This window comes from Galeopterus variegatus, unplaced genomic scaffold, assembly GCF_000696425.1.
Source record: "Galeopterus variegatus unplaced genomic scaffold, G_variegatus-3.0.2 Scaffold938, whole genome shotgun sequence".
Lineage (NCBI taxonomy): Eukaryota > Metazoa > Chordata > Mammalia > Dermoptera > Cynocephalidae > Galeopterus > Galeopterus variegatus.
The window spans coordinates 79,132-89,766 of record NW_007727049.1 but is presented as its reverse complement, the minus strand read 5'-3'; the positions used below and the strand labels follow the sequence as shown (position 1 = coordinate 89,766).

Sequence of the window (10,635 nt, the reverse complement as noted above, 5' to 3'; positions counted from 1 at the left end):
GTGTGAAAGAAAACACTCTGTAAATTGTCAAATTTAACTAAAAAATACTATCTTAAGGTCTGAAAAAGTTCTGATTGCTTGGAGAGGGAGATGTCATGAATCCAGCCCAGCCCTGGGCTTAGAAAAGGCCCTTCCCACAGCTCTCTCCACTGCTGGTCTTCTATTAGTTTGTTGGCAGGAGGGGTATGACTCTTTGCTCTGTGGTGGGTAGGGCAGAGAGCTAATAAATCAAAATTAAACACAAAGCTTGTCTAGGGAGAGTTATGCCACAGTGTCCCTATCATTCTCCTCACCTCCAGTCCCAACTTTTGACCTCTAGACCTCAGCAGCCAAGACAGCAGACCTGCTGACACCCCACCCTAACCCTCCATCCCTTTCCCCGGTCAGCATCTTCACTGCCATCATGCTAGTTCACAGATTGTACAGTTTCACCCACCATACCCCCCTTTTCCACACCTCTTCCAACCCAAGCCTTCTGTGGGAGACAGATGGGGTGTCTGCGATGGAAAAGGCTCTGGGCTCTACGCCGCCTTGGGTGGGCAGTCCCCCTCCCCTTCTCCTCACTACTCCTTCTCCCCACCTAAGACACTCAGATTCACCCCGAGCAGCACTGGGAGCTGCTGAGGATTCCAACTCTCTTTTCTTCTCAGGCTCAGCCCCAGAAGCAGAGCCAGAATGGCATCTTTCTCTGAGACCCAGACCCCAGCCCCTCTTCCTGGAAGATCTGTGAAAGGAGAAAGTAGGTTAGGGGATAGTAGGGCTACATGTGATGGGACTAATTGGAGAGGAAGGGAGAGGCCCAGTGCTTTTCACTGAGGACTAGATGGCTGGGGTTTGGAGGCCTGAGTTGACAGACAAGGCTAAGCTTGGGCAGCTTCTTTGTTCTAGAAATCTGGCATCCCTGGAGGGAGGCTCAGCATGGGGATGGGGAAAGGGAGCTAACATTACAGAGCACCAACTGTGAGCCAGGCACAATGCCAGAGCCTTTCCATACCTGTACTCACAACTAGCGGGTGAGGGGTCAGGGTAAATAGATGTCTCATGAGCTCCCAGCATCTCAGCACAGTTGACCACCTCCTCCTTTGGTTCTGTGATGTCACCGCCAGTTCTTCCACCACTCTGGCTGTTCTTTCTCTGTCTACTTTGCAAACTCATCCTCGACTCCTTAGACTCAGTCAAGTCCCCCAATTATAGTACTTTCGTGGCACTATTTATCTTTCTTTCAATGCACTTAGCACAGTTATTTCATACTTATTTGTGCAATCATTTGAATAATGATCCTAGTTTCATTGGATGAAAAGTTCCATAGGGGCAGTGACCACCGTGGATGTGCCTGTGTTCACCAGTGTGCTCCCAGTGCCCAGCACAGTACCTAGCATAAAGCAGCTGTTTGGTAAATGTTTGCTGACTGAATGAATAAAATGACAGAGGGATATCTCTCTGGTCTAAACTCAACTTCTTAGCCACTCCCTCACCCCACAGCTGACCCACCTCAATGTGTGGACTAGAGAATAGGGTATCTGGGAGGTTCTCCCTGGAAAAATCCATCAGAACAGGACCAGCCCTAGTTCCAGGATATGGCGTCCCTGCTCAGCTAGAGCCTGGCCCTGCCTGTCTGCTCTCAGCTTCTCCAGGGATTGATAGAATTCAAAGTCCCAACAATTTCTCCCCATATGGGGGCCTGAAATCACTCATGTGAGCTGGAGGGGATGGGAATTCCATCAAAGATGGGTGCTCTGGAGAAAAACTTTCCTTTTCTGTTTTAGCTGTGACTGCAGAGACCATCTGCTGCCACCCCTCTGTTTACCTCTGTCCTCCTCCTGGGCATCAGGAAAGGAGATGGTTAAACCAAGTAGGAGAGAGAGTTTACCAGAAGCAGGGCAGGCTGCTTGCTCCTTGAAATGTCTGGGGAGCTGGGTGATGAGTCTCAGCCAGGTGATTGGAGAAGAGGAACACAGGACCCAGGAACAACAAGTCCTTTGGGGCTCTACTCTCTAGACCCTGGGAAGCAGGCAGTGGTCAAAATGACCTCTAGGGAGTGTCAAGCCTCCAGCCCAGGGCTTTATCTGACTCCTTTGCTGCCTTTGCCATCTGACCTCAAACAATATTCCCAAATCTGTGGGGTGTTAAAGTTAGGCCAGGCCTGGTAGCTCCTTGATTTTCCTGGCCACTCTCCATTCCTAACCTTGTACAAGCACACAGTTGCCAGCTTCCCAGTCCAGTGCCTCTCTGATCCAGCTTAGCACCAATATCCAGTCCTCACACAGCAGCCTCTCACTCAGTCAATTCCCTTATCCTGACACTGCCCCTCAGCGCCCAGGTATCTAGGGTCATAGATCTGGAAACCATTCTGGGGAGTGTTGCTCTCTCTGACCTCACCTGTTCTCTAGGCCCTAATAAAGCAGGACAACTCAGGCTGCAGGCCAAGTCCTTGTGTCCTCATCAAAGGCAACATCTGTCCCTTCCAAGAAGATAACCCAAGGGGGTGGAGAGAAAACAGGTACAAGGGAGAAAACCCGATCTTGGTTGGGCCCTCACTCCATGAGGGCTGAGACAGCCACAGAGGCCTACACCCACACACGCCCTTGCACAGGGCTTCATGCCTCTGAACCCCCACATATGAGAGCCCCTCCTGGGCTCACCCAGCTACCTGGGCTGCTGCTGTTGCCAAGCGGCCTTCTTTTATTCATGCGTTGTTTTACTGCTGGAAAACGCTGCTGCTTGCCGCTGTTGGAGGCGTTCCTGCCAAATTCATCCCAACATCTTGGCCTGGCATCAGGGCAGCATGCTAATGTGGAAATTTAAAGAGCCGCTCAGCTTTAAATTGGAATTTTAAATGAGCAGCAGTGCTCCAAGGGGACCTGGGCAAAATTGAACAGTATCCGATCCACCCTTCCTCCTCCCACACCCACAGCATCATCTCAAGTTCCTTCTGCCTCTCCATTAGATTTGGACACTAGATGAAGTAGTGGCATGGGACACACTAGGGGAAGAGGGAGCTACCAGGGCAGAGGAATTGGTGCAAGATGGGGTCACATAGACCAGTAAGGAGCTGGGATTCCCCACTCAGGACCAAGGAAACAAGAAGAGAAGGACTGCTCTGCAGAGAAGAAGGAAGGTGGAATTCCATGAAGACATTCACACACAACATACACTTGTGCACACTGGAATGTATGCACGCAGCCGTGCATGCAGGTTGGATGTTTGCTGAGGCCCCTGTAGCACATGCACACATAGCTCACACATCACCTATGTATGGAGAGGAATTACACTTGGCCGGGTGGTCTTTCTTTCCATATGCAGGCCATTGTTCTAACCCAGAACAAGCTGACTTCTGCAAGTTGCTATCCTGAACTTTGCCCCAGGTTTTTCCATGGATCCTAATTCCCAGCTCCTGGCAGCTACCTTGAGTCAGCCATGGTGATGGAGCCCTGCAGCTCCTCTGCCGGAATGGAAGCAGGGGGCACCTGAGGTCATCCTGTACACTGTCTTGGCCACAGTGTGGTGCCTTCTCTGGTGACCACCAAATGACAGGCTCAAACATCTCACTTGGGAGAGGTGCTGGGCACAGCCTTGGTTTCAGAGGGAAGAAGGGGCAATTGGGAGGCAAAAGAGGCAGAATCTGTACCTCTCTGTGATCTCTTCTCCTTAACTGTCTCCAGGAGACCAGTGGCCTCTCATTGTCTGAAAGCACTTATTGAGGGCCTATCCTCAAGGAGGAATCATGCTTAGATTAGCAGTGCCTTACAATTTTCTGGGTTGATGGCAGCCCTGAAAATCTAGATGTGCTGTCCCCATTGAAGGATCCACAGTAACTCACATGGTGACTTCAACCTTACCCATATTAAGCTGCCAGACCAAGTGATGCTTCCAGACCTTCCTCAGCATTCCCCCTCCCTAAGAGAAGGAGCCGGCTCCTCCGGGGGCTGGTGTGGCTGCCAGCCAAGAGGCTTGGGGCAGGCCTGGAGCATGCAGCTGGCACCTGCCCATAAGATCCCCAAGGAACACTCTCCTCCCCCACTCCCATAGCCCCATTCAGATGGCCCCTGGGCTACAGTGAGACAGAGCTCACTTTTCTCCATTTGCAGAGAAAACTTTAAGCTGGAAAGCCAATCACCTCCCCTTCAATTGTAACCTCCAAGATCCACCATCCGGATCCGTTTTTTACACTAAAAACTAACCAGGAATTTTTTCCAGGCAGGACTAAACAATATAGTTTAGTAGTTTATAGTAGTTATAGTTTATAGTAGTAGTTATAGTTTACAGTAGGGGTTGATCTGGGGCTGGATAAGGGAATTTGAGGGATGAGGCCTGGGCTGGAATTCTGGGAGAAGTTGCTGAGGTCAAGAGATGTATAAGAAAGAACAACTTGATGTGAGTAAGATAGGACAGGGGGACATGAAGGGGAGGGGCTGAATCAATCTGCCTCTCTCATCTAATTAGCAACATGCAAATAATATGCAAATAACACCCTCTTTGTTTAGAGACCACAGGGCTGGTGCTTTTGGGAAGTGGATTTCAGAGGGACCTCCAGGCAGCATCTTTGAGACCCAAGACATGGGACACCCAGGCTCAGAAGAGAGGCCAGAGTGTGTCCATCTAGTTCTAGCTTATTCTCTGGGTGGGCTCACTTTCTGTGAGCCTCAGTTTCCCTATGTGTGAAGTGACAAGACTGTACTGGATGATCTCTTAAGGCTTCTTTCCAGTACTGACAGTCTGGGGTTCTCTGATGTAGGGCCCAGTGCCAGTACAGGGTGGAGGGGTTGATTCCATTCTGGAGTAAGCCAAGTCCCTTGGCTCTCTTGCTGCTGCTGCCCATCTCAGCAGTTCTGTCATGCCATTCCCCATACCCCCACGCACCTGCCGTCCCAAACTTAGGCAGTTTTCTGAAGGCAGTGTTTGTTCCCTCCCACTCCATGCCTTTACTCACTGTTTCCTCTGCCTGGAATGCCCTTCCTGCTTTAGCCTCTCACTTGGCTAACTCCTTCTCCAACTCCAACAGCCTTACCCACCTTACCCCTCCACTCCCCAGTTATGGCAAGGTATCTCCTTTCTAGGTGCCCCCATGCACTATCTGTTTTCTTCCCTCTATTCCTGCTAGATAGTGAACTCCTGGGTTTTGCTGAAGACTGAATCTCCAGTATAGGCATATTAGTTTCCCTAGTCTGCTGTAAAAAATTGCCACACCTTGGAGACTTAAAACAACAGAAATTTATTCTTTCACATTTCTGGAGGCCAGAGGTTCAACATCAGTTTCACCAGGCCAAAATCAAAGTGTTAGCAGGACTATGCTCTTTCTGGAGGCTCTCAGGGAGAATCTGTTCCTTTTTCAGCTTCTAGTGGCTGCTAGCATTCCATTGCTTGTGGCCCTGTCACTCCAATTTCTGCCTCCATCTTCACATTGCTTTCTACTCTTCTGTGTGTATAATCTACCTCCCCCCCGATTTTATTTGCTTCTGCCTTATAAGGACACTTGTGGTGACATTTAGGGCTCACCCAGATGATCCAGAATAATCTCCTCATCTCAGGATTCTTATCTTAATCATATCTGCAGAGACCCCTTTTTCCAGATAACGTAACAATCACAGGTTCTGGGGATTAGGACGTGGACATATCTTTGGCAGACATTATCGGACTACCAAAATAAGCAAAGACATTTTTAAATTTACCATTTTTTAAGTATCAGGTGCCAAACACTGTACATACATTTTTCTCATCCCATTTGTCTCGCAATAACCCCGAAAGGTAGATATTAATGCCTCCATTCTACAGATGAGGAAACTGGCTCAGGGAGGTTAAGTCACCTGCCTAAGGTCACATAGATGGTAAATGACAATGCTGGGATATGAAACCGGATGAGCTTGGCTCCAAAGCCCGCATGCTTTTTGCCTCACCAACAGCCTCTGAGCCTACCCCAGGCCCTGACACAGATTTCTTGCCTGAATGGGTGTGCAGAAAGAGATAGGTGGACAAGAGAAGGGAAGATGAGTCCCCGCCTTCCTAGTGACACTGACTCAAGGTTTCTTCTTCTTTTTTTTTTTTTTTTTCCTTTTTGTCTTTTTTCGTGTCCAGCAACAGATCGCAACCCTCAGTGTCGCGCCCGTACCGGGACCGGCAACAGGATCGCAACCCTCGGTGTTGCGGCCGCACCTCGCTCAGCCAGTGAGCGGGAACCCGTCTGTATGTGGGATCCAAACCCTCGGTGGGAGCGCCGCCGTGCTCCCAAGCGGCACACTGTAGCAGTGCGCCACGGGGCCAGCCCTCGAGGTTTCTTCTGCCAAAGCTCCCTCGCTACCCTTCCAATCCTCCTCCACCAACCCTGACCCCTTGTTTCAGAACTCTGGAATCCCCCCAGTTTGCAGCCCCTTGCCAACTACTACTGCCCAGAAAAGTGGTGCAATGCCTGGACTTCAGGCAGGAGCTATCAAATCACATAACCAGAGGGACGTCTGGAGGTCACCTCATTTAGTCCCCTGCCCACATCCAGGCCTGCTCATAAGAACAAGGGCAGAAAGGGTCAGGGTAGTGGTCAGTAATAGAAGGGTGAAGTATCCATCTTTTCCTTCAGCTAGCTTTTCTCCTTTCTCACTTCTTACATAATTTATATTGGGAAGTTCTCACTCAGTCTAACCTTCCAGATGTGATGCATAAAGAAGGCTGGTCAGAGTCTTAGAACCTATGACCCAGTCCTAGATTCTCCAGAAAATAAAACGAGATTTTTGGCTAAGTCCCTTCACCTCTCTGGGCCTCTAATTCTTCATCTTTAAAATGGGATCGAGGGCCAGCCCATGGCTCACTTGGGAGAGTGTGGTGCTGATAACACCAAGGCCACGGGTTCAGATCCCTATATAGGGATGGCCGGTTTGCTCACTTGGGAGAGCGTGGTGCTGACAACACCAAGTCAAGGGTTAAGATCCCCTCACCGGTCATCTTTATATATATATATTTTTTAAAGGGATCGATAATGTTGATAATACCTATCTCACAGGGCTGTGGGAAAAATAATAACACAACCCAGGAAAGAAGCGTCCAACCGAAGGCCTGGAGCAAGGCAGGTGCTGCAGGAATATTTTGTAACAGCCCCTCGGCCCTCCAGCCAAAGCCCCTTTATCCTGTTTAACACAGGGCTCTGCTCACCTCAGCCAGTATGGTCTGCCTTGCGCGCTAGACTGTGAACTCTTGGCAGGATCTCGTTCATTTTTAAATCGCCGCCCATTCCCCTCCCATGTCTAGCCCGTGCTTAGGCGCGAACACTCAATATACATTTGCTAAAGGGGTGAGGGTGTGAGTCGGACCCCCAAATTCCGAGAGTCATAGAGCTCGACTCCCACCACCAACCGTTCTAGGCGCGACCCTTTCTCTCGGGGTCCTGGCGGCGACTGCAGCAGCGGGGAAAGGAGGCGCTGCAGCTTTAAGATTTCTCTCGGGCGTCGCGGTTGCCACGGCGCGGCGCGCGTCGTTGCCAGGGGCCTACGCAGAGCTGCGTCTGGCTTTTGCGCGCCGGCTCCGCTGTTTCCTCTTCTGTGAGTTCATTAATTTATTCTTCCAACCCATGTTTACTGAATGACCACACCGGGGCAGCATGGTGCACCCAACAGGTAAGAGTGTGGGGATGAACACAGACAGGGTGGGAAGCCCACCACTCTGAAACCGCCCATCTTCTGGGGAGCAACAGAGAGACACACACAGCAGCTACTCCAATACAAAGGTGTTTGCTGCAGGGGGACTGCCAAGACTCTAGAACATTCCACAGTGTCATGATGCTTCCCCTCTCCTTTTGCCAAAGATTCTTCAGCCAGAGGTTAATTACTTTCCTATAAGAAAACACAGATACTAAAATTTGATACTGGGGCTTTTGTTCATTCCCTTTTGTTGGAATTACTTTTGGGGGGGCCGGGGGTGGGGACTGGGTGGTATGGGAATCCAAACCTGTGACTTTCGTGTTACAAGACTGCCATCTAACAAACTGAGCGGACTGAAAATTACACATTTTTACAACAATCATGCATTACTTTTATATTCAAGGGGAAAACACAATAAAAACATTTTCAGTTTGGGATAAAAGATGCCAGGGAGCATTTTTTTCTCTGGTAACCAGAATCAGGTCAGCACATGTATCTGTGTCTGCCAAGCTGCCTAAGATCTTTGGTCGATGTGGCCTTGTGTTCTGCTGCCTCATTCTACCCATAGGCCTGGTTGCTAACCCACCCTCACCTGGCCTGCCCCATCCTCAGTGCCTGCAGCCCTCAGCTCTACTTCCTATTAATAAAAACCACGTGGGACCCTCACTGTGGCATCTCCAAGCAGAAGAGGAAGCCACGGCCACCTAGTGGCTGCCAGGGAAGCTGGCAGGAAGGGGCATCTCCACTAGGCGTCTCCTGGGAAACGGCAAGCTCCCCAGAGAAGGGACATTTGGAAATAACATTCATGCTGTTGTGTGTTTGTATGTGTGTTGGGGTGGGAGAGGGAGTTAAGAAACCTTCCGAGCTACCTCCCCTCTTCTCTCTCCTCAGGGTAAGCCTCTCCTAGCAGCTCTCCTCACTGCCTCCCCAAACTCCAGCCCCTTGTAGTCTCAGCTGGGACTGAACAAGTAGCCTAGAAAAGGTCCCTTCAGATTCATGGTGCAGGTGGAGAAGAGCACTGGACTGAGAGACAGAAGCCCACGTACTTGGCTTTCCTGCCTCACCCTGTGGCCCTGGCTTATTTTACCTCCCTTTTTGAGTCCCAGGTTCCTCCTCTGCAAAGTAAGGGTACAGGATGAGATTTTCCCATCATTCTTAGTCCCTAAACTGGGGCTCCTCCACAAGGCCCAAGAATACAGTCAGGGAATTCTAGTCCGCTCTTTCCTGCACTTGAGACAGAGACCTAATAGCTCATGATTCCTTGTATGACTTTAACTGGTGGCTTAAATCAACCTGGGCCCTTCATCTGCACATTCATTCATTTGGGTATTTGCGGGTGCTTTTTAAGAGTGAAGCCTTCACTGAGAATGTCCAGAGGCTGCCCACATTTCCATGAAAGAGATACCTCAGCTCCCCCTTGCTGTTCTGCACCAGAAGACAGCTGCGTGGCCTCTTCCGTGATGACCCCCTTTATGAGGAGCTGGAGGGCCCTGGAACCTTCACTTCCCACAGTGTCCAAAGCCAACCTGAGGAAGAGACCACGGTGCCGTCTGGGAAATAGGGTAGGGGTGATGTCTCTCCCCTCTTTCACCCCACCTGTTTCCTTTTGCTCTTCCTTGCTCTTGAGGGACAAAGCCCCACTCCCAGCCCAATTCGCCCCTCTTTGCTAAAATTATGGGATGCCCGAACTGGGGACAGGAGCCCTTTGGAATCCACAGGCTGAGGTCAAAGGTGCCCAAGTAAAAGCAAATGGCTCTCTCTCAGCCGGAGTGCCCCCTCATGGCCTCACCTCCTAGAGCTCTCCTTCCTCAAGAAACCACATCTTCCAGTCAGGGCAAGGGTTGCTGAGAGAGTTCTCCATGCAAGAGACAACCCCCCCAACTTTTGGAGGAGACAGAGGAGCTCCAGAAAAGAAGAGGGCCAGAGATCCTGCAGAGACGCGGGGGCCCAAGCCTCCTCCTATTGTCCTTTTAGGATGAAACATTGGCTGGCCTTAATGGCCTGGCCTGATCTTGTGGCTTCTTGGCCATTAACCTGCTCTAAGGGAGGGGCCAAGGAATTGGAGATGGGATAGAAAATGGGGGGTGAGGGGGAATGGGGAAGCAGCAGAAACAAGGAGTGGATATTTGGATTCTAACTTGTCACCTTTATTGGGCACCCGCTGTGTGCCAGGCAATGGGCTGTGTCCCAGTTTTGCCTGAATGATGTCATCCAGTCCTCACCTCAGCCATGGTGTTGTTATTCTACTCTGACAGAGAAGGAAACTGAGACTCAGAGTCGTTATATAACTTGCCCAAGGTCACACAGCTTGTCAGGACTGAAGCCAGGATCCCAGCCCAGGTCTGTCAGCCTCCAGTGGGTTCTCCCTGCTGCCAGAAAGTCATCCTCCTAGAAAAGCAGGTCTGGGTTTGGGGTTTTCAGTCAGAGCTCATCAGGATCCCCAGAGGCAAATCTATTGTCATCTGCCCTCCTCCTCCTCACCCATCTGCCAGGCAAGTCGCAGGTGAGCTCCCTGCCACGGCCCCTGCCCCAGCTCCAGGTGCCAGCTCAGCTTTGCCTGGCTTCTCGCTTCTCCCTAGTGCCCCCAAGGTGGCTCTGAGGTCACCCCACACCCCAATGCCTCCCATTCTGCATTTCCACATTTCAGAATGCATGAGAAAAAGCGGACAACCACGGCCCCTGCCCCAGCTCCAGGTGCCAGCTCAGCTTTGCCTGGCTTCTCGCTTCTCCCTGGTGCCCCCAAGGTGGCTCTGAGGTCACCCCACACCCCAATGCCTCCCATTCTGTATTTCCACATTTCAGAATGCATGAGAAAAAGCGGACAAGAGGAGGTCACTTGAAGGTTGGAAGTGGGGGCTCTTGTGGGCAAAGGATTGGGGGACCTGGTTACTTCCCTTGACTCAAATGGACCCTTTCCCCAATTCATTCCCCCTCACCCCCAGAGATAGCCAGAGCTTTGCTTAGTTAATGAAATACAAAAGAAGGAATCAGGGGTGGGGGTAGCTTCAGAGCC

General features: G+C 50.8%; 1 long non-coding RNA gene across 1 annotated transcript; it reads left to right on the top strand.

Moving 5' to 3' along the window:
• Positions 1-3,265: 3,265 nt before the first annotated feature.
• On the top strand, positions 3,266-6,736 carry LOC103591189. The gene is made up of 2 exons (XR_550552.1): positions 3,266-6,019; positions 6,268-6,736. It is a non-coding gene; the product is annotated as an uncharacterized LOC103591189 (long non-coding RNA).
• The last annotated feature ends 3,899 nt before the right edge of the window (positions 6,737-10,635 follow it).